General features: G+C 38.4%; 1 long non-coding RNA gene across 2 annotated transcripts in view; it reads left to right on the top strand.

Annotated features, from left to right (window-relative positions):
- Positions 1 to 11,766: 11,766 nt before the first annotated feature.
- The window catches only part of LOC122237848, a 200,088-nt gene continuing 190,852 nt past the window's right edge, over positions 11,767 to 21,002 (top strand). For both annotated transcript variants that reach the window (XR_006216523.1, XR_006216524.1), the window contains exon 1: positions 11,767 to 11,962. This is a non-coding gene — a long non-coding RNA (uncharacterized LOC122237848). The remainder of the gene's footprint in view (positions 11,963 to 21,002) is intronic.

Below are 21,002 nucleotides of genomic sequence, written 5' to 3'. Positions count from 1 at the left end.
TATAGAATAATTTTTACAACCATGATGTAAAGGGCTGTAACAATAAGGAGAATTTTAAAAATAAAAGAAAGCCAAAAAATGCAGTGTTTCAAACGCTAGCCTTTTCTTTTCCCCTTAGTAAATGGTTAAAGAGCAATTGAGCTCTATAATTTTTTTTTTTCCAGCAGAGAAAAAAGAAGGTCAGAGTTATCAGCAACACTGGGTATTCATTAAGCCATGGCCCTCTCTGCCTTTGGACATTGCCAATACCTAATTTCTCCTCAGTCCCACAGCAGAATTGCCCACCAGCTCGTTTACATTTATCTGGCACTCCTCTTTCTAAATGCCTGCCAAAATATCCTACTTAACTACTGTGGCAAGAAAAAATAATCAAATTAGGAGAGTAAGAAAGAATAAGGCCATGTGCAAGTACCTTTTATGCTGGCCTGTCATATTCCCTGGGAGGAAACCCTGAACTGAATTGACAGCCCTGGTCTCAGATCAACCACTATGACTCTGTATGACCTCAGTCAAGCCTTTTGACCTCACCCCTCTCTTTAGGGGTTGAATGTGAGTGCTTGTGCTTGAGTGTGTATGTGCAAGCATCTGGATATGGCTAATCAGATGCCTGACACCTCTTAACTTTGACTTTTTGGAGGGAGTATCACTAATTTTTTTCTGTTTTATTTGGTAGTTTTAGTTGATTTTGGTAATTCTGATATAAATATGTATATACATGTACATATCTATGTGTGTATATAAAATGTATACATATTATGTTATATATAATACATTATATATATACATATATATACATATATATGTGTGTGTGTATATATGCATATATATACACACACACACATATATATGTATATATGTACAGCCTTATAGTCACATTTTTTATTGTACTTTTACCAAGTACAAAAGCCAATTTGAGAACCCTTGGAACAATAATCAGAAATGTCTATTTTTTAAGGATTCATGCATCTGTGTGCTCTTAAGGACAGAAATGAAAATAGCAATTCAGCATGGTAACACAGATATATTGGAAAATAAACTCATTGCTTTTCCTTACAAAACAAAACCTGAAATACGACAGAGTTTTACTGTTGTTTTAGACCAGAGGCTGGCACTTCTGGTTTCTCTTCTCATCCCAAAAGCTATCCATCCCCCACCCTGACCCCCCCACCCCCGACCCGCTTTCTATGTGATACTCTATATGATACTATATATGATATTATACTCTCTATATGATACTCTATGATACTCTATATGATACTCTCAGCACTGGTAATTCCAAGAGAAGATCTAGTTTCTTTTTTCTTTCTTTAAATGTTTTTATTTAAAATGACAGAGCATGAGCGGGAGAGGAACAGAGAGAGAGGGAGACACAGAATCCAAAGCAAGCTCCAGGCTCTGAGCTGTCAGCACAGAGCCCGATGCAGGGCTCAAACCCACAAACTGTGAGATCATGACCTGAGCCAAAGTCAGACAACTAACCCACTGAGCCACCCAGGCGCCCTGAGAAGGTCTAGTTTCGAGAACACAGGAGAGTTCAACCCCAACAGCTACTTGCACCAGTAAAATACAGTATGTTATCCTGGCAGATAAATATAGAGAATGATCATCAATTGATCTTTCCTCCAAACTGTACAACCCTCCAAGTAAAATGAATAAGGACAAACACTCTTATGCCCCATTAGCATGGGTAAAATGTTTATGTAAAGAATAGCTAGGTAAATGTAAATGGCGGCAAATCACAGACGTAGAATCTTTGCCTTGCTGTTTCCTCTGTCTGGAAGGAAATTTTCTAAGATCTTGGCATGGTTTCTTCTCTCTTATTATTGAGGATTCAGCTCAAATGTCACCTACTAACAATGGCCATTCTTAACTATGCCATCTCACAAAGCACCCCAAGCTCCCTTTCCGCATTACCTTGTTTAGTTTTTTGGCATTTGGATCTTTATTTATTGTTTTTTTTTTTTGTTATTGTTGTTAGTTGGCTGGCTGTCTCTCCCATTAGCCTCCAAGCTCCATGAGAGCTGAGATCTTGCCCCTGTGATTCACTACAGTATTTCCAATGCCCAGGATAATGCTTGCCATGTAGCATCTTCAGATGAATATCTGATCAGTGAATGAATTAAATAAATAAAATGTGTTTACTGTAAAAAATCAGTAAAGAAAAGGATTGCATAAAAATAAAAGGGTGACCAATTGCTAGTCAAGTTCAAGACTAGCATTACATGGAAATATTTGCGTAGTTTACCAGACAATGCTTACTGGCACACTTGAATTTTCAGACCTCAGTATATTAATCTTCCTGAAATTTCACATATAATAGCCATCACATATAAGTGTGGAGAACATGCAAAAAGAACACACAAATAGCAATGACAAATGGAAAGTAGTGAAGTAAAATCAACAAATCTGTGCTTCTCAATGTGACAATGGGCTTACAGTTGATTTCCTAAGTAATTGAACAAGAATCAAGTTGCCCTTTTTTTAACAAATTTGCATATTGAGGCACACTAACTCTATCTTCATTGTAAACTCATGCAAGATAGCAATTATAAATTAAAGTAGATTGCAGCAATAAAAATAAAAATTATAACTCAGTTCCCTCCTGGGCCACCTATGGACAACCAATCAACATAATACAAAACAACAGAAATCATTTCTTTCAATATGTGTTCTTATTGTGTTACATGCTGTTGCACAATTTGATTTTGAATTCTCATGAAAAGAAAACCCTAAAAAAGAATGCTTTTTCTTACCCATAAAATCAAAATATGGGTTGTATGTCTCGTAGAGTACTTTTTATGGCTTATCTTTTTGCTATAAAAATGTCATAAATTATATCATTCAAAAACATACTATAATTAAAGGAAATGACTGTTTGGAAAGATTTCAATCAAATCATGTTTCAAGAATATTTGTATGAAACACCTTTTCCCCCTATTTTTAAGTGTCAAATCTGCTGTAAGGCAGAGATTTCCAGAGTAGTTGTGAATGAGAAAAATTTATTTGCAGACTCACAGTGGCTATTCTCACTGTATATAGGATAGAACAAAATCATCTCAATTCATTCTGTATTGTATTAATAAAAACATAGCATATAAAATTATGTTTTTTAACTTGTACATCTTTCCTGGATCTTGCCATTTGGGAAAATTTTTGTTTTAGGTTAGACCCCAGTAGTGAAGATATATGTGATTCATTTTAATATCTGTACCCAAAATATGAAAATTAGATTAAAATATAATAAAATTTTAGGATCAGGATTTCTTTTACTCTGAAAGGTAGTCATATGTGGATAAATGTGGATTTACTAAACTAGATTTTTTTTAATGATAACTGAGTCTCTTTTTATAATGTAATTATCTTTCAAGTCAGACCATCAAGAAAAATTGATTCTGAAAATCTGACATACTTACGCTGGAAATACATATGATTGCATTGAAGATTTATCATGAAGAACATGTCCTTACATGGTTGAAGGTTGGGGAAAATATTAAACCTGTAGAAGTTAAGTGTCAATTTGTTAAAATCAGTGATACAAATTATGAACTCAATAGAAGAATTCATCGTGAAACAATGTGGAGACACGTTGGTGTACATCCAGGACAAGCCTCCTGGGGCCTCCTAATAAATATTCGGTAATCACGGTGTAACAGCATTTTGAAACATTTTTAAAATCCAAAGTTGTTAGAACAATTCCTGAGCCTCTATTTCACTGCACAAAGGAAAATTTCAATTATTTACTCCAAGATGCTTGCAAGCACTAATACCCTGGGGGGTGATCTATAACCGCTGGTGATTGATTGACTGGTGTCTCAGTTCTGGACAGAAGCGTTTCTAAGTCACGCATTTTACAGCGTTTTGATCTTTATTTATTGTTCTTTTGTTAATTGTCTGTCTGGCTGTCTCTCCCATTAGCCTCCAAGCCCCATGAGAGCTGAGATCTTGCCTCCCTGATTTGCTACAGTATTTCCAATGCCCAGGAAAATGCTTGGCATTCTTGCACAATGAAGATTTAGGTGCGGAATTGTACATATTATAAAATCACCCCTTTGAACTTGTGGGTAATTCACACCATCCGTGTAAATTCGGAAAATTTTATATAAAACAGATAGGACCATGGTGAAATTCAATGTCTGTTGTGTAACAAAATATTATTTGATTGTTTTTAGTTGAGAAATATCCCATTAGTTTTATAGTTTTATTTTTAGTTCAAATTATTTTGGGGTAAAACTAGATTTTCTAAGTTCTCTTGTGTTTTTCTCAGAATCACTGCTGAGCATAATTTTGCCCCTCTTAATGGAATTGCTGCTAAGGACATAGTTATTTGAATGATTTATACTTTAAAAAATCAAATCCAGAAATATTACAATATCACTTTCTCAGGCAACCTTGGTCAAATCCTGAGGAAATATTGACAAAATTATTATTTTTAGATATTAAGGACCAGTAATATGTGTGGAAATCATGCTAAATAATATATTAAAACCCACCCTGTTAAGAATGCTGTGAAAAATTAGTTCGTGGAAAGCCTGGAATAATTTTTATTTATCAAGCTGTTTCCTAACCTCAATCTTTCTTCTCTCCTCTAGTGTTTTGCATATTTTAGGAAAATCCTGATGAGGTAAAGATTAATGAAAACCAGCTCATACTAGAACACAGTCTTCAGTCTATTGGAAAAGACATATGTAAATGATAATTAAGATACAAGCTGTGTAGAAACTATAACCCTCATAGGTTGTTGGCAAGAATAGAAAATGGTGCAGCCAGATCAGAAAAGATTTGGGCAGTTTCTCAAAATGCTAAAGATAGAATTATCACATTATCCAGCAATTCCACTCCCAGGTATTTACCCAAGAGAAATGAAAATACACAGCCACACAAACACTTGTAGACAAACACTTATGGCAGCTTTATTCGTAATAATCAAGAAGTGAAAACAACCCAAATGTCCATCCACCAATAAGTGAATAAATAAAATGTGATATCCATGCAGTGGAATATTATTCAACAAGCTCAAGAAAATGAATTACTGACGCATGCTATAACATGGATCAACCTCTAAAATATTCCAAGTGAAAGAAGCAAGTCACAAAAGACCACATACATTTATCTATTTATACGAAACAATCCAAAATAGCCAAATCTAGAGAGAAAGAAAGTAGATGACTAGTCCCTAGAGCTGTAGGAGAGGAGTAGGTGGGGGTGGGGAAGGAAGATGGAGAATCACTGCTAATGAGTCCAAAGGTTGTGGAATAATTAATAAAAATGTTGTAAAACTAGGTGATATGGTTGCACAACTCTGTGAATATACTAAAAACAAGTGAACTACAGGTTTAAGTAAATGCTACAGCACATAGATTACACATCAATAAAACTATTAAAATACAAGGAGATGTGTCATAATAGAACAATAAAAAGTGGAGTGCTCCTGAAGGATGAAAAGTAGACTGAGTAAGTCCTTGTGAGGAAGGATGAGGGAGGAAATGAAATGTTCAAGTTTTCCTAGAAGAGTAAAGTTTTATGCTGGATCTTGAAGAATAGGTAGAAGTTCTCTGAGTTGAGAAGCTCATGTTAGAGGGACAGAAGCAGAAACCCAGGAAAGAACATAGCTTATCTGAAGGATGATTGAGTAATGAGAGGCTAGACTTATGGGATGGAAGGTAGTTGGATTGGTAGAGAATGCCAGGTAAGGAGACTAAAAAGACGGGTGGAAAACAAGACTGAGAACTCTTTAGGCCATGTTAGGGAATGATACATTTCGTTGTAGATGACAGAAAGCTACTAGAATTTTTGTTAAAGAAAATTAGCATACTTCTTTTTGTTGTATAGAAATAAAATACATCTCTTGAAGGTAAGATTTCCGTCCCTGATCAAAATTGCCTATGGAATCTAGGAATTGGCAAGACACTTCATGGTTTTTACTGCCCAGCAATGGAATCAATGGGAAGAGCAGAACTCTTCCCCTTTTTGCAAAATGACTTAAGTCTGTGGTTTAAGAGGAAACTGACGGGGGCGCCTGGGTGGCGCAGTCGGTGAAGCGTCCGACTTCAGCCAGGTCACGATCTCGCGGTCCGTGAGTTCGAGCCCCGCGTCAGGCTCTGGGCTGATGGCTCGGAGCCTGGAGCCTGTTTCCGATTCTGTGTCTCCCTCTCTCTCTGCCCCTCCCCCGTTCATGCTCTGTCTCTCTCTGTCCCAAAAATCAATAAACGTTGAAAAAAAAAATTAAAAAAAAAAAAAAAAAAAAGAGGAAACTGACATATTAGAAACATACCTCCCTGGCCACAGATATATCCAATGATAACCCTGAAGCCAAGTAAGGTCAGTAGTAGCCTATCATGATTCTGCCCAAAGTCTCTGGCCCCTTGTCATCATTTATTTTTTTCTCTAATTGAGTCTAAGAAATCAGAGTCCCTTTCTGCTTGATGCTAAATCCAAAACAGTAAGTTAACTCAAAAGCTGCTGGTATCTTTACTACCAGCATCACACAGAATATGTGTCTATCAGAACTAAGCAGAGAAACAAAAACTGGCAGCAATGAGGGACCTGGCCATCCATCAGGGCATCCTGATGGCATTCAAATTCATGGCTTTAGCAAGCTCTGAGGCCACACCCCTGCCCTTCTTGTAATTTGGTAACATGAGCTATTAATTTTCCCCTTTGGCTTAAGCTGGTTAAAGTTGAGTTTCTTTCACTTGCAGAAAAATATTTTTAACAATAGCAGAGTTAGCCAGGTTGCCCAGTCACTAGTAGATCCTTCATGACTTATTTGGTGCCAGAATTTATTAGTCATCTGATATCTGTGAACTCCTGATTGAACCTGGGCACTCAACTCAGAAGCAAGAACCAGAAGCATCAGTTCCTGGCCATAGATGTTGTGATATTCTAAATGGACACAGTTACTTTTAGAAAGCCATTTGCAACTAATAATGTAGATCAGAGATACCAAATATCCAGCATGTGTGTATCGACTTTCCCTTGGTACTTTGGCAGCCATGGCTAACTGACCCCAGAGCTATTTCACTATGCCCTAGAATTCTTCGTGAAAAGCCCACTAGGAAGCCGCTGACAATTAAGTAGAGTTTGCATGAGAAGTAAAATCTACCTGCCAGCCCCGGATTAGGTTAGTGAGAGTTATCTTAAATAACAAAATCATTGTGATGCCGTTTCCCTCTTCTGCATAAAGGTATGTCCTGCTACCCATTTAAGACTGAAGACCTGCTTTCAGGAAATCTATTATTCATATATGCCACAGAGTCAGTTTAAGCGAGGAGTCACCTTTCTCAGTGTATATGCATTTTAATCCTTTACTACAAACATTGGATGAAAGGATTTCCTTTTGGTGATAAAGAATTCCAGGCATCTGAGAGCAAATGGAAGAGTTATTTCAGGAAGACTTTTTCCCAGAGCCCCTGAAAGCCCACCATGTGTTTGGAGCTAATCCTCCTTTGTCAGAAGTCACACCGTGTATATTCCGCTCACCAGGCCCACTCTAGGCAAAGAGAGAAAGTCTGACCTGGTTCATTAACATAAAATACATAAAGGCAAAGGCTGCACACACTTCATTTTATAGATCAGTTCAGAAGTCTGTCAAACCTTATTTGAATATATTTCAATACTCTGTAGACCCAAAGTTAAACAGTGGTATATAGTTTTCTATCTGCTATATTGTCTCATTCCTCTTAGCCAAGGTAGTGGTGGGGGAAAATCAGCCAGCTGTTTCTAAAATCTAAGCTCCTGAATCCTTGCAACAACTGTTTAGGGGGCTGTTCCCTTGTAAAAACAAACACACAACACACACGTATGCATGCATAAGCCCCCCTCCCCACATATCCACAAACAAAGGAGATTATGACAAACTAAAGAAACCGTACTAATATAATACACCTACACATGTAATGCCAAGGGTAGAAATTCAGAAAGCGTGCATGGAGGGAAAACTTTGTCACCTTCCTCCCCTCTTGAAGTAGTCCCACTGTTCTTTGTTTCTTTTCAAGATGTTCAGAACAATGAGTGGTCTGAGGTTCAATCCAAACTACAAGTGAACTAGAAGTTAGAAGTTTGCTTCTAGCAAACTAGAAGCACACCACAGTTTCACAGATTCTGTCAAAAGCCATGAGACCCATAGACAGAGACAAAGGACTTTATTACTCAAGAAATATCAGTAGCCAAAATATCAGCATTGCCTTCCTCCAGTTCTATGAACAAAACTCCCAAAGGGCAACTCTAAGTGGGTCAGGTGATATTTGTACCTGCAATGGGTTGTGTTAAAGAAGATCCCTGAGCCTAGGGAACTCAAATCTTTTATAATGGATAGTAAACCTGTCTGCTCATGTGTTCTAGAGGAATTACATTATATTATATCACATATGTCCTATCATTATTATATTAGGAAATCCTGCCTCTGCTTTAGAGAGAGACACTGTATCTCCCAAGGCTGTTAGCTATAAAAAAAATTCCTTGAAAAAAATAGCACAGAAAAACAGCAGTCACTACCTCTGATCACAAGACATGTAAAAACAAGAGACACATGGAAATTGATATCCCAGCAGATGGGTACAACAAATTATTTGTTGGTCAATAAGGTTTTGTTCCTATTAAAAGTAATATAAGTGAAATTAAACTAATAGTGATCAATAGATTTCATGATAAAACTTTTCACTGAGATTTTTTTTGAGTGTAATATTAATAACTCATATAATTGGGAGAAATACTGTCAATATATACATTCAGAAAACACTCAAATTTCAAAAGGAAATAGTTGCCATTTTATCCTCATTTTATTTGAAAAGTGGTACGCACATTGAAAACAGGACAATTTTATGTCTAGAAGATCAGCTTCATCTATCTAAAATCAATCATTTGAAGATGGTGTAGTTCACATTGGACATTGGTTTGCCTTTGTAACAAATGTGCAAAACATATGAAAATTAATTGCGTGTGACCCAGGACATCAGTTTTTACTTTAGATAAAATATAAAATTGACTAAAATAAGCATCATCTATATGCCAAAAATGATCTCACTTCAGATTTTATAATCAAAATCTGTAATCAAGTAGTAGTTTAAAACTATGGTATTGCTAACTAGAAATAAGATTTGACACACACTCCCCTGTAATGTTTAATCAAGTGATTGAAGTAATTCCGATGTTTTGACTGTAAATTTGCTAGATTTGTAAAATGCCACTACCCACACACACGACTCACATAGACGCTTTGCTCACAGTTGTGGCGCAAGCCGTGATCCCATTTCCAGGCTAATTTCTGCTTATGAAGGACCTTTAGCTCTTACCCTGGGCACAAATTGAGCCTTGCCTACCCTGATGGTTGTAAGATTATATCCTTTTTAGATTGCCACTTCATGTAGGGGACCCCAAACAAGAGAGGCATTTTGAGGAGTTGCCACAGAATTAATACACATCATTTGAGTTGTATGCCAACCATTGATCCAGCATGAACTTGATCCAAGATCACACCTGATGGGCTTGAGACTGGATCGAACCTCTTGCACCACCTGAGTTCCATGCGATTATGACAGTATCCATGGTTCCAGGGCTCTAAATATACCACACTCTAGTATTTTCCTATGGTTCCAGTGCTCTTGATTTGTCTATTATTTTCTAAACATAAGTTTGAAGGACCGTATAGTTCAATTGAAGGCTTTTGCAGTAGCAAAGTTGCCTTCCTTGAGAGTGAGCCTATATAAGTAGGTGTTCAAATATTTCCTCTCTGCCATTCTCCTTGCTTGTATATTGCATGGTATGCCTGAATGTTACGCATTAATGTTTCACTTGTCATCAGGCTGGCCTGTGCCTTGTACTAACATTTCCTTCATTCTTCCATCACTGCACATAAATCTTCACCCTGTCCGTTTCAAGTTATTCTCTGGGAGCGTGGCTCCCTGATCAGCATGCCCTCCACCCTTTAGTAAGGGTTGGTTCAATGGTATCTTTAACATGTTAAAAACACTGTTACAGCATGCAGCATAATGGCCACTTGTGTTTTTTCTCTACTTATTTCATGTCTGAGCGGCAGAGTGTACAATGAAGCCTGTAAATATGATACAAGTTTGTATTTTTCTTCAGTGTAAAGCCATAATTAGCTTGTTTCTTTTATAAAGTGTAAAATGAACAAGATGGATTAGAGTGCTTGCTTCAAGTAATTATGTAATTAAGATGTGTGTGCGCTGCTAAGTGAATTCATAAGATTTAGGAAATTCTTTTCAAGTATAACTAGTGCACAGTAAGAAATGCTTTAATTTTTAAAATCGCAACAAATTTTTTTCCTTAACCTGCCAAATTAGACTTTATCACCATGTTGACCTACAAATTTTCCTGTTTATATTTAAAATTCAGGTGGCATAGAAATGAACCAGAAAGGTTCATGATCAAGTCTGAAAATCTGAATTACCTAAAGGGCACTTGTTAAAAATTACCTCAATGCACTTACTGGAACTAATAGTCAACAGCTTGGATTTTATGTACTTCTCACTTTTAAGAGCTTGCTATGAATTAAATCTGTATAACCTGACAATAACATTATCTGATCATTCAAAATTAATTACACCGCTGCACATATTCTGCAGAAAGCTAAATCAATATGAAATTCAAAAGTGCACAACAGGCTTATTTGCTTCATAATGCATCTATTTACTTTTTTAAATTATAGCATTGTGAGTTTTGAAATTAACCATCACTCCATCCTAATTTGTCTTACATTAACACCTAGACAGAATCAATCGGAAATGAACAGAGAATTTGTTCATTCAACATTTATAACCACCATTCAATAATTCATATCTAATGAACCAGACAATATTCTAACTTGTGTTATAATTATATTTGTACCTGCTTTATATTATCTCTGGACTCTATCTTATCATCATCAGCCAAAGCACCTAGTACAGTACATTGAACATGGATATACACATATTTACTGAAGGAAGGGATGGGAAGGGGGCATGAAAAGGTAAAAAATGAGTGGGAAGGGGGAAAGGAAGACAGCCTTTTGGATTTTTATTATTTTACATATATTCAGAAGTTAAATATAAGCATAATTACAATGGGCGAGGCTATTATGAAAGATCCCAATGAACACAGCATTTTGACTTTTGCAGTGAGATCATTAAAATTATTTTGACCCTTCTGGGTAAAATTTACTTTTAGAAGAAGTTGAGACTATGATGGTTAGTACTTTAATGTCGGGAATAAAATTAGTAGAATATTCTGGTTTTAACTCTGTAATAGTTTGCAAAGGTATTTTATTTTCTGTAAAATAAATATCTTTAAATATGCTTATGGTTTATAAACACTATAACTAAATCATACTTTCCACAAATATGAAACCATTCTAACACCATTTTCAAATACTTTTACCCAGATTTGACTTTTAAAAAGTAATACAAAGACCAGTATTTTTACTGATATGATCAAGGTCTTTAGTAATTATGGATTTTCACAAGATATTTTTTTTATTTTTGACTCCTAAGATTTCAGGTCATCAAAATAGGAACACGTTCTTCCTTTCTCTTAACTTCGAAGCTCTCCATCTTTCTCTTTTACTTTAACTCCAGTTTGGAAATGGTATCTTGTGGTTAGCCTCAAGGTGAGCAATGTCCTCGTAGCTTCACCTTGAATTAACCTTATGCTGACCTTATTTAATACACTGTCATCTCCTCCACACTTCAAATGTCTCCATCTGTCTCATTAACATTACAGTTCAAAAGTAGCATTAATTTCACCTAAAACTTAACTTAAACTCCCCAACCCTAGTTCCCCTTTATCTGCTGATTCCCTTGACGCAGTTTCAAGGACCCGAGATCAACCGTGGTCTGAAAGCGGAAGACCCTCCGTCTGACGAATCCTCAGAAGGTGAATAGTAACCTAACTTTACGCAGCAAAGGCCTACGTCACTCGCCTCACTTCCTCTCCTCGTGGGCGTTTTGTCGTGCTCATCCTCACAAGGGTGAGTCAATGCAATACGGTGTAATATTTTGAGAGAGGGAGGGAATATGTTCACATAACTTTTATTACAATATATTTTCATAATTCTATTTTATTGTTAGTCATTGGTTTTTGTTTTTGTTTTTGTTTTTTACCGTGCCTCATTCATAACTTAAACTTTATCATAGGTAAATATGGATGGGAAAAACCAGTATACCTAGGGTTTAGTACTGTCCACAGTTTCAGGCATCCCTGTGGCGTCCTGGAATGAAGGTGTCCCCCACGGGAAGGGGGGCCGTCTACTGTATACTTATCCCTCATCTTCCTCTTTGGGTCTATGGCACCTATACCCCTAGTAACAGATGCTTGAAAGAATCCTTGACCCTGCTTAATCCCTCTGAGCGGTGACAGCCAACTTGTTCTCTGAATTCTTGTGGCGTTAGACTTTTCTTGGAAATGAATGGGAACCACACACTGGGAGTCTTGTGATGCTTTAAGGTAAGAACATATTCACTCACGAATTGCTTCCGGTTTTAAGATTGTTAGATGGATTTTTGGCAAGAAGGAGCGATGCCAAAAGGAGAGAGATGCCAGAAGGAGAGATTTAAAAGCAAAGCCCCGGAGGGGCGCACCGGGTGGCTCAGCCAGGTAAGTCTTCGACTTCGGCTCAGGTCATGATCTCACGGTTCGTGGGTTCAGGTCCAGCCTCAGGATCTGTGTTGACAGCTCAGACCGTGGAGCCTGTTTCAGATTCTGTGTCTCCTTCTCTCAGACCCTCCCCTGCTCGCGCTTTGTCGCTGTGTCTCTCTAAATAAATAAGCAAACAAACATGAAACAAAATGTTTAATAAGTAAATAAAAGCAAAGCCCAGGAATTGTGATATGACCTGTGACCTTGTATATCAAGTGACTTCACTGGTCAGGTAAATAGAGTTTTGAGAAGTAGTATCATACTCCAGAGTCAGCGGCAGGAAGCCACAAAGCCCTCTTGCATCTCCACCAGGATTTACACATGTTCCTGACGAGAGAGAAAACTTGATACCCTTTGAGGTTCACCATAAACTAGTGAAAATGTCAGCCATAACGTTACACTTTTTTCTCGGCCGTCTTTCAGGCCTCACTCGTGAGCTGTTGATTCTTGACCAATGTGTTACAGATGATAAATATTTATCCCTAAAAGGAGTCTCTTCCAAATAGTTCGGATTTTCTGTCCTTTTCCAGCATCTTATGGGGAAACTAGATTTCTAGGATTCTGGTTGTGGCCAAATTTCATGAGGTCATCTGTAACTAGTACAGTGCACAAACCTGATGTGTGGGATGCTTATCACAAAGCAAACTTGTTTGAATTCTTATGTTCATTGAGTTTTCCAGGAATCTATTTTACCTTGCTCTTGGGTTAAGCAAAAAATAAAAATAAAAAGCAGTTCCTTTATTTTCTGAGCATTTTTAGAGTCCAGTGGTGACCTAAGACACAAAATACACAGTAATTTTTTTTAATAGAATGTTTGGTTCTATGAAGTAATCAACACTTTGATCTTCATTCAAAGATAATCCTTCTCTGTCATGCAGGTGAGGAAAAAGAAATGATCAGTTTCTTCCCTTCTCCCCTCCTTTTATTTTTAAGTTTATTTATTTATTTTGAGAGAGAAAGCATGAGCAGGGGAGGGGCAGAGAGAAGGGGAGACACAGAATCTGAAGCAGACTCCAAGATCTGAGCTGTCAGCACAGAGCCCCGACGCGGGGTTTGAACTCACAAACTACAAGATCATGACCTTAGCTGAGATTAAGAGTCAGACCTTAACTGACCGAGCCACCCGTGTGCCCCTCCCCTCCTTTCCTTTTTTTTTTTTAAACTTTTTTTTAACGCTTATTAATTTTTGAGAGACAGAAACAGAGAATGAGAGGGGGAGGGGCAGAGGGAGAGGAAGACACAGGATCTGAAACATGCTCCACGCTCTGAGAGCACAGAGCCCGAGGTGGGACTCAAAGTCAGATGCTTAACCGACTGAGCCACCCAGGTGCCCCTTCCCTCCTTTCTTAATAGCTGCTGCTTCTATGCCTCCAGGTATGGGGCAGCAGGGACTGAAGGTAGGAAGAAGGAGCAGGAAAATCCTTATTGAACAGGTCCAGTGCTAAATACGTTTCATTCTCTGAGTCTGGAAATTGTTCTAAGAGATCTCTCTCCTCTTTGCATGTTACTAGGTTATTTGAAGACTCCCAGCTTTTTTTCTTTTTTTTTTAAATTAAAAAAAAAAATTTTAATGTAACGTTTTATTTATTCTTGAGACAGGGAGAGACAGAGAATGAACGGGGGAGGGTCAGAGAGAGGGAGACACAGAATCCGAAACAGGCTCCGGGCTGTCAGCACAGAGCCCGACGTGGGGCTCAAACTCACGGACCGCGAGATCATGACCTGAGCCAAAGTCGGCCACTTAACCGACTGAGCCACCCAGGCGCCCCTCCCAGCTCTTTTTCTATTTCTCCCTCCATCTATCAGTGAGGATCTCTGACTTACAGTTCTTCTCTATTCTGGCCACTTAGTTCTTTGGTAGCTTTTTGGAAGTTTGGGGTCTAGCTCCAGCATTTCTCTCCATGAGTAGCTCCATAGGGCTGTGGGGAGTGGGGACAGAGCAGGAGGAAAGTAATTAAACCATACACAATCTAATCACTTTTTTCCCATCTTGTTCTTGTTATCAGCCAACTCAGGCTTTGGGTAGGAAGGGGACTGTAAAAACACATGCTGAGATGAGACATTGAGAAAGCAAGAAGCATAAAGGAAGGTTAGATTGTCCCTGTAGAAGAATTATTTCCACTCAGCCTATGAAAAAGAAATAATGTGGTTTAAGTTTTAGATGCACGAATTAATTAAACATCCATTGTATTTCCTAAAGACTCTGAGAATCCGAGTCTATTAAAAAAAATTCTAGAATAATTTTCCCTCTAGCAGTAGAAAGTTTCCGCCTTTTTTTTTTTTTTTCTTTTTAAGTCTGTCTTATAAAGCAGTAGCAAAGCGAAAAGCCGAAATGTTTTGGTTCTATCCATATTCGTCCATGGCTGTGTAGAACTGACCTAACTTACTTACTGGTAGAATTCAGTCTCGCCTCCATTCTGTCTGTTACATGGCATTTTAAAGCTGAAATTGCCTAAGACCTTTAATTTGACTTCCAAGCAACAGTTGGGAAAATCCCACAATGGCAAAACATTTTGGCAGCAAGAATGGAAAAGTGAGCTTTGTCAGGACAAAAGGACAGACCTCACCCCTGAAAGTAATCAGACACTTTTCAAAGAAGGTTTCATAAAGTCAAAGCATGTACTAGCTGGATAGAAACTCCACACCAACCAATTCTCTTAGAAGGTTAAAATTACACCAATTCAATATCAGAGCTTTCAGTGCAGTTTTGATATTGAAGTGTGATACTTAATTCAGTGGGAAAGAATTCTCTAGTATAATTAAATCCAAAGCTCTGGTGAATGTGAAATGTAAAAAGGACATGTGGTTACCCAAGCATTGTGACACAGAGAATATGTTTGTTCATCAAAATTGTTCAAGATATTCAGGAGTAAATTGATGATAAGTGATTTGTCCACCAAAGTAAGGGGCAGGGAAGGAGGTAGAAAGAAGACCGGGAAAGGTGAAAGGATTACAAGAAAACTAAAGCATTTAATCTCCTTCTATAATTTTTTCTTTGCTTTTAATATAAATATTCAAAAGCCTGACACTGCTTTTCCATGGTGTTCCCAGAAACAAATACTTAAAAAGAAAAACAAATCCAATTGATTTTAAATTGCTGAACAGTAAATTGTCAATTCAGAACAACTTCTAGGGGAAAAATAAGATTAGATGCTAACGTGAGCATGCATGGCCTCTGTGTCTTGTGAAGCTGCAACCAGCCAAGGCTACTGAACCCTCGTTAACCAGGGACAAGATGTAGCCCATCAAGGCCATTAAGCAGCATGACACAGGTCCAGAAGACTGCAGGCCTGGCTGGGAACTACTTATGCTCCATCTGATGGTAGATATTATTTGATTACTGCTGTGAAATTTGAATTTATATGTCCTCTCCTCTGTCTTCACATCATCGATTTCTTTATACCCATGCCTATTTCTCTGTATCATACAGTATCTATACTGTCAGCTTACAACAGCCTATACTCATGCAAAGTCAACGATATTATTAGTTAATATAATAATTGCTAATTATTTTTATCAGGCTCACAACACAACCTAAAATCTTTATGTTTTAATAGGGAAAAATAGGAGCCCTAGCATGTTCCATTAACTCGCCCAAGGCCATTGTTTATCCAGCTAGAAAGTGTCAAAGTCAGAAATTGAATATAGGTCTTAATCAGAGCCCAGGCTCAAAACACCACTGCTTTTTACCTTTCCCCCTGTAGGGTCGGCCTTCATTTGCAATGCTCCTCCAGCCTACCTGTCGAAAGTGAAGTGTTCTCTCATTTTTTTTAAAGCTTATTAGTTTATTTACTCTGAGATAGACAAGACAGCACAAGTGGGGGAGGGGCAGAGAGAGAAAGAGTGAGAGAGAATCCCAAGCAGGCTCCATGATGCCAGCACAGAGCCCAACGCAGGGCTCAAACCCAGGAACCAGTGAGATCATGACCTGGCCCGATACCAAGAGTGGATGCTTAACCAACTGAGCCACCCAGGAGCTCCCTAAAGTGCTCTCATAAATCAATACTTACTATAGTATTTATTCCTGAATCATTTGGCCAACTTTCATTGCCCACCTAATGAAAGGCATTTAAAAAAATTTTTTTTAATGTCTATTTTTGAGAGAGAGAGTGAAAGACAGAGCATGAGTGGGGAAGGGGCAGAGAGAGAGAGAGAGAGAGAGGGAGACAGAATCCAAAGCAGGCTCCAGGCTTCGAGCTGTCAGCACTGAGCCTGATGTGGGGTCGAACTCACCCACTGCAAGATCACCACCTGAGCCAAAGTCAGACGCTTAACCGACTGAGCCTCCCAGGCACACCAGAACAGCATTTTTAAAGATCTACCCAAATATCTAGAAAGGCAAGCCCTTGTTCCCTCAACTTTCCATCTGGCTGCATTGGGGGCAGCTGGACAGGTGAAATACTGAAGACTAGATTTTCTCTCATGTTACACAGTGTGAACAACTTTTAACTCCACCCAAGTGAATAGAAAGACCAGCTTCTCTTGTAGTTTCTTTCCTGTTTTGGAACTGTGACGTGCACACAAATACATACCCTGGGAAGATGGCAATGACAATGCTAAGTAACAAGACAGAATAGAAAGCTCTTGTATACAATTGATGTACATTTATTTTTTAATTTAAATTCCCTATTTGTATGCCAGATCTAACTCAAATCCCTCTTTGATAATTATATGGAGAATAACATATACTTCTGCACCGGCAGCATCTATTAACGAATTTAATTTCCAGCAATCAAATAAGCAATCTTCCTCAAAATATCATAAAAAAAAATCTAGTTGTCTTGCCTTAGGCATTTCATTAGCTGATATCCACAAATAAACTCACATTTTTTTTAATGTTTTATTTATTTTTGAGACAGAGAGAGACAGAGCATGAACAGGAGAGGGGCAGAGAGAGAGGGAGACACAGAATCCGAAACAGGCTCCAGGCTCTGAGCGGTCAGCCCAGAGCCTGATGCGGGGCTCGAACTCACAGACCACGAGATCATGACCTGAGCCGAAGTCAGACGCTCAACCGACTGAGCCACCCAGGCGCCCCTAAACTCACATCTTTAGAATTTTTATAAACTTTATTGGCAATATATGTTTGAGTCATTTTTCTTCGAGACCTAAAATAATCTTAAGTACTTGTTGTCTTTCTGCCTATAGTGCGGATTGCCCTCCTGTCAAAATCAGAAAGTCCTTTTACTCTGTGTTAGGCTGCCACCCAACTCTTGTAACCAAAATCCTGGGGTTCCTAAAACATCAGGGGAGTGGCATGAAGTTGCCCTTTGAGGTAATGCGCACACACTTTTGAGTCATCTGTCTTTGATCTTCTCTCCCCTCCGCGCCCCCACCCTCTGCTTTCCTCCCGCTGTAGTTGCAGTTAAATATCACCTGGCATTTGTATGACGTTACCAAGGTTGCAATATTGTGAATGCCATCTAAGGAGTTTCCATATTTCGCAGCTCCCCTGTGGATTAGCTCCCATCCCTGGGAAGCGTGGCCACCTGGCTCTGTTCCCCGTGTCACTAATAGGTGACCCTCATCGCAGTGGAGGAAGTCAGGGCTGCCTGGAGAAAGTGACTCTGTCTAGGATGGGATAAAATAACAATCATGACCTGTGATATTGATAATTACATGCAGTACTCGTTGAGAACTTACTGCATGTCAAACAGTGTGCTAAATTCATTGCTTCCTCACAGGAACCCTGTAAGATTATTGCCCTTAGATTTTTGAGAAGCAAGAAGCCAAAGCACAGAGAAATGCAGGCATTTGCCCAACATCGCACATGAACACATAGCATAGGGGAGATTTTACGCCCAGCAGCCCAACTACAGAGCCTGCTTTCCCGGCAGTATTGCAAATTGCCCATGGTAGTTCGGGTGGACAATACTGAGAAGGCAGAGTGGTGGGCTATGAAGCAAATGAGGACGGATGAGCTTTCTAAATGAACACCATTCAGTATGTCCCGGATTCCACCGTTGTTTGAAACGAATAAAAGTAGCGTGAAGGGGACATCAGGGATGGATGCTTTCAAGACTGTACATTCATTTTACTCAATCTAGGTGCATAAGAATACAGATGGCTGCATAATTTAAGCCAGTCTATGTAAATGACTGGCAAAATAGCTAGAGCCCTTGGCCTTTGGGAAAATTGCCAGTGTGGTTCCAGATGCTTAGAAGATGTGCTCCCTGGACTAAGCCAGGCAGGGTCCCTTAGGTGAATTAGCACCATTCTGTGAATCACGCCCCAAACATGTAGGCTGTGTACTGTATTTTTATTTATTAAGCAACCATGAAAGACAAAGCTGCAGAGAATTCCCAAAGCCCCGATAAACAATGGAAGACAGCCCAACTGTTGTTTTGTTCACGCTTCAGTTTTCCCACATGCCCCTCTTCTTCTCAAACTGCAGAATTACTATTCATCCCCAAGTTGACTTTAACGAAATGTGGTAATCTGTAGGGATCGTTTTCTTTTAGGAGCAAATAGCAATGAAGCTTGCTATTTAAATCTCCTTTCCATTGATGCACTTGAGTATTTAAATTGCACAGTTAAAAGTAATGAGCACTTAGTATCGTTTTCTGCCTGCATCAAACTGCTCTCTTCCATTATGTAAGAGAAGGTATTTCATTCTGAGCTTCTCAAATGAAATGGAGAGAATAGGAGAAAATTTTTACCTGTTTTTCTTCTGTATTCTCTTGATTCCTTGGTTCTCCCAAGTCTTAGCCCAACCTCTTTTTGATACTCGCATGCTTTCTTTAAATAATAAATAGCTCTTTGAAGCTGTCTCAGCAATAATGTCTTCTGCCTGCTTTTAAAAGAGCTGTCAAAAATTAGTAAATCCACGACATAAGTGTTTTATCTATCATACCTTCTTATTAGCTTCTTCTGCTGTGAAATTCTTTATAAAATGGTAAAGATGTAATTAGCATATTTCACTTGTAGCGCAATGTGTGACTTGATGTTTTGCCAAGGCACTGATCCCCAGTCGAAGGTGTCACAATGAAAAATAAGGCTTTAAAAATAAACTTGCTGATGTTCAGTGACCCAGGTTTTGGGGTCTAACCGTCACCCAACAGTTACTTCTCAGTGCTATCAAAGATTTATCATCAGAAATCTCCATTGACATACAATGTCTATTTTTCAATTAGATTGTGCTTTTTCCTCCCTCCTTGGGCTGTCTTAATTGAAACACAAGGCAGTCAAACGGCTCATCCAGAGTCATGCCCTGAGCCAGTGGCTCAGTTTGTAGTGAACGGTGTCCATCTGGCTGGCAGTCTGTTTTCCGTCCTGCTCCCCACCACCCGAGCCTCCCTCAGCTGGTCTTCCTCACTGTGTCAGTGACCAACGGGAGGCAACACACTTCATGTTACTTTGCCTATGAAAAATGATATCTACATTTAGAATATGCCAGATCTCTTCATACCCAAGGGAATCCAACCTTTCACCTACCACCCTCCTCGTACCTGTCTCTGGTGACTTGATGCTGCACTAGACTGTTTGTTTTTCTTATAAGAATGTACTTTTTTTCTTAAAAAAGAAAAGCCAAATATAAATCCAACAGTAACTCACTGTTTTTTGAAATAAACTCGTTTATGGAAATTGAAATGACAGCAAAAGTAAATATTTGTGAGTTATTTTTTAACAAGAAAGTATGAAATCTTGTTGAAAATGATGTTCAAGTAATTTACCAAAACTGGGTGTCTAATTTTAACATCTGAGAGGGTACTTTCAGACGCAGGGAGGAGAAAGTCTCTCAACTTTTCCTTTGTAACTTGTTAAAAAATAAATTCACGTTGTAACTTAATTATTTCATCACATTATTTTATATTATATCAAAATACATGCCAAACATGTGTACAATATATAATATTTAAAGAATGATAAGACAGATACTCATTTAGCCACCATTGTATATTATCAATAACTTTGCTTTTCCATTATGTTGAATTTATTAATAATAATGTAAACATATTAGTATTCCTAAGTGATATGTTATTTAGTTTGGCCTGATTTCCCTCTTATAATACCACATATGTATGTAGATTTGTGTGCATGTGATATTCTTTTGTTGCTCAATATTATCCTTTTGACTTGAATGCATGTTTAAATATTTGACTCTCTTTTGTTCTTAATTTTTTTTAATGTTTAATTATCTTGAGAGAAAGCACAAGCAGGGGCAGGGCACAGAGAAGGAGAGAGAGAAACCCAAGCAGGCTCCACACCCCCAGAGCAGAGCCCCACACAGGGCTCGAATTCACAAACTGAGATCGTGACCTGGGCCTGGGCCGAGATTGAGTCTGGCACTTAACCACTGAGCCACCCAGGCGCCCCCGACTCTCATTTGTTGTTACAAGACATTGATTTGCTTCCAGGTTATTGCTCTTGTG

The sequence above is a fragment of the Panthera tigris genome, chromosome B1 (assembly GCF_018350195.1).
Source record: "Panthera tigris isolate Pti1 chromosome B1, P.tigris_Pti1_mat1.1, whole genome shotgun sequence".
Lineage (NCBI taxonomy): Eukaryota > Metazoa > Chordata > Mammalia > Carnivora > Felidae > Panthera > Panthera tigris.
Note: the sequence above shows the minus strand (reverse complement) of the source record. Positions and strands in the feature narration are given on the sequence as shown.